Source organism: Lagenorhynchus albirostris, unplaced genomic scaffold (assembly GCF_949774975.1).
Source record: "Lagenorhynchus albirostris unplaced genomic scaffold, mLagAlb1.1 scaffold_141, whole genome shotgun sequence".
Taxonomy (NCBI): Eukaryota; Metazoa; Chordata; class Mammalia; order Artiodactyla; family Delphinidae; genus Lagenorhynchus; species Lagenorhynchus albirostris.
In genome coordinates, this window is record NW_026783385.1 from 11,833 (window position 1) to 14,252 (window position 2,420).

Consider the following 2,420-nt stretch of genomic DNA (forward strand, 5'->3'; position numbering starts at 1 on the left):
TGGGATTTTGTAAATTTCTAGGAATTTGTCCATTTCTTCTAAGTTGTCTGTTTAATTGGCATATAATTGTTTGTAGTAATCTCTTGTAATCCTTTGTATATCTGTGTGGTGTCAGCTGTAACTTCTCCCTTTTCACTTTTTTGATTTGGGTCCTCTCTCTTTTTTCCTTCATTATTCTGGCTAAGATTTACCAATTTTGATTATCTTTTCAAAGGATTAGCTTTTAGTTGCATTGATCTTTTCTCTTTTCTTTTTTTTTTTTTTAGTCTATTTTGTATATTTCTGCTCTGATTTCATTATTTCTTTCCACTAACTTTGGGTTTTGTTGATTCTTCTTTTTCTAGTTCTTTTAGGTGTAAGTTTAGATTGTTTATTTGAAATTGTTCTTGTTTCTTGAGGTAGGCCTGCATAGCTATAACTTCCCTCTTAGAATCACTCTTGCTCATCCCATTGATTTTTTTCTGAGTTTTGTGGTTTTATTAACACAAACACAATATGCACCTGAGCTATCTATTCATTTTCTTTGTTATGCAGGCTGGCATTGAGATTGGTGACTCTGATGGCCATCTGGGCTGCTCTTTCCACAGTGGTTTTGCAGTTCTTGGAGGAGACATTGTGAACAATCTCAGCACAGGAAGATATTTTGCACCTTAGAAGCACTTCAAGCTTTTTGATATTGTGGACCAGGAACTTCCAGAAGCACACATGCTTTATTTCCTTGTTGCTGTCATAACAGATGTGGAGCGTCAAGATCTGACCCTTGAATCTCCTGCACACCCTGTTTTCACTGCCTCTGGGTTTCTACCAGTTACAGTTAATTTTGACGTATTGGTCTCACTGGTGCTGGATAAACTTCTTGATCCTCTTTCTGATGATCTTGGGCTACACAAGGGGTCTGAGGGCAGCCATGATGCTGAGTTTGTGATGGTTGTCATCTCTGTAGGCAGTGCTGAGGAAAAGCCAAACTATTGATTTTGGATCATTGTGTTTTCATTTGTCTCCAGATATTTTTTGATTCTCTCTTTGATTTCTTAATTGACCATTTGGTTGTTTAGTAGTATACTGCTTCCATATATTTATGGTTTTCTGCAGTCTTTGTGTGTGTGTGCGTGTGTGTGTGTGTGTGTTTGATTTCTAGACTCATAGCATTGTGGTCAGAAAAGATACTTGATATTATTTCAGTTTTCTTAAATTTACTGAGACTTGTTTTGTGGCCTTGCATGTGATCTATCTTGGAATATGTTCCTTGTTCACTTGAAAAGAATGTGTATTCTCTCTGCTTTGGGATGGGCTGTTCTTTATATATCTATTAAGTCCATCTTTTGTAATGTGATTTTTAAAGCCAGTGTTTCCTTATTGATTTCTGTCTAGATGATCTGCCCTTAGATATAAGTGGGGTGTTCAAATTCCCTAGTATTATTGTCAATGTCTTTCTTTTTATCTGTGAATATTTGCTTTATGCCTTTAGGTTCTCCTATGTTGGGTACATATATATTTTCAATTGTTATATTCTTCTTGGACTGATCCCTACATCATTATGTAATGTCCTTGTCTCTTGTTACAGTCTTTGTTTTAAAGTCTATCTGATATAAGTATAGATACTCCAAATGTACTTTTATTTCCATTTGCATGAAATAACTTTTTTCATCCCCTCATTTTCAGTTACTGTGTGTCTTTAAATCTCAAGTGACTCTCTTGTAGACAACATATATATGGGTCTTTTTAAAAAATCTATTCAGCCACTCTCTTTGATTAAAGTATTTAGTTCATCTACATTTAGAGCAATGTTTGACAGGTATGTACTTATTGTCATTTTTAAATTCTTTCCCTGTTCTTTTTGTGGTTCTGTTTTGTTTCTTCTTCTTTTGCTCTATTCCCTTGTGGTTGCTGACTATCTTTAGTATCATGTTTGGATTCCTTCCTCCTTTTGTGTGTTTATCTATTATAGATATTTGGTTTGTGGTTACCATGAGGTTTATATGCAGACTACTTTCACTGTATAATTGGTTTTACCAATGAGATTTTTCCTTTTTAATTTCTTTTTTTTTTTTGCAGTACACGGGCCTCTCATTGTTGTGGCCTCTCCTGTTGTGGAGCACAGGCTCCGGACGCACAGACTCAGTGGCCATGGCTCATGGGCCTAGACACTCCGTGGCATGTGGGATCTTCCTGGACCGGGGCAAGAACCTATGTCCCCTGCATCGGCAGGCAGACTCTCAACCACTGCACCACCAGGGAAGTCCCCTTTTTAATTTTTATATTTCCAGTTGTGGACTTTTCTTTTGTGTTTAGAGGAGCCCCTTTAGCATTTCTTACACAGCTGGTGGGCTGGTGCTAAACTCTTTTAGCTTTTGCTTGTCTCTAAAACTTTTGATCTCTCCTTCAAATCTGAATGATACTGTTTCCAGGTAGAGTATTCT

At 36.7% G+C, this 2,420-nt stretch overlaps 1 pseudogene; it reads right to left on the bottom strand.

The window, feature by feature from the left end:
• Positions 1–510: 510 nt before the first annotated feature.
• LOC132514325 (large ribosomal subunit protein eL32-like) lies at positions 511–909 on the bottom strand (annotated as a pseudogene).
• Between the last annotated feature and the right edge of the window lie 1,511 nt (positions 910–2,420).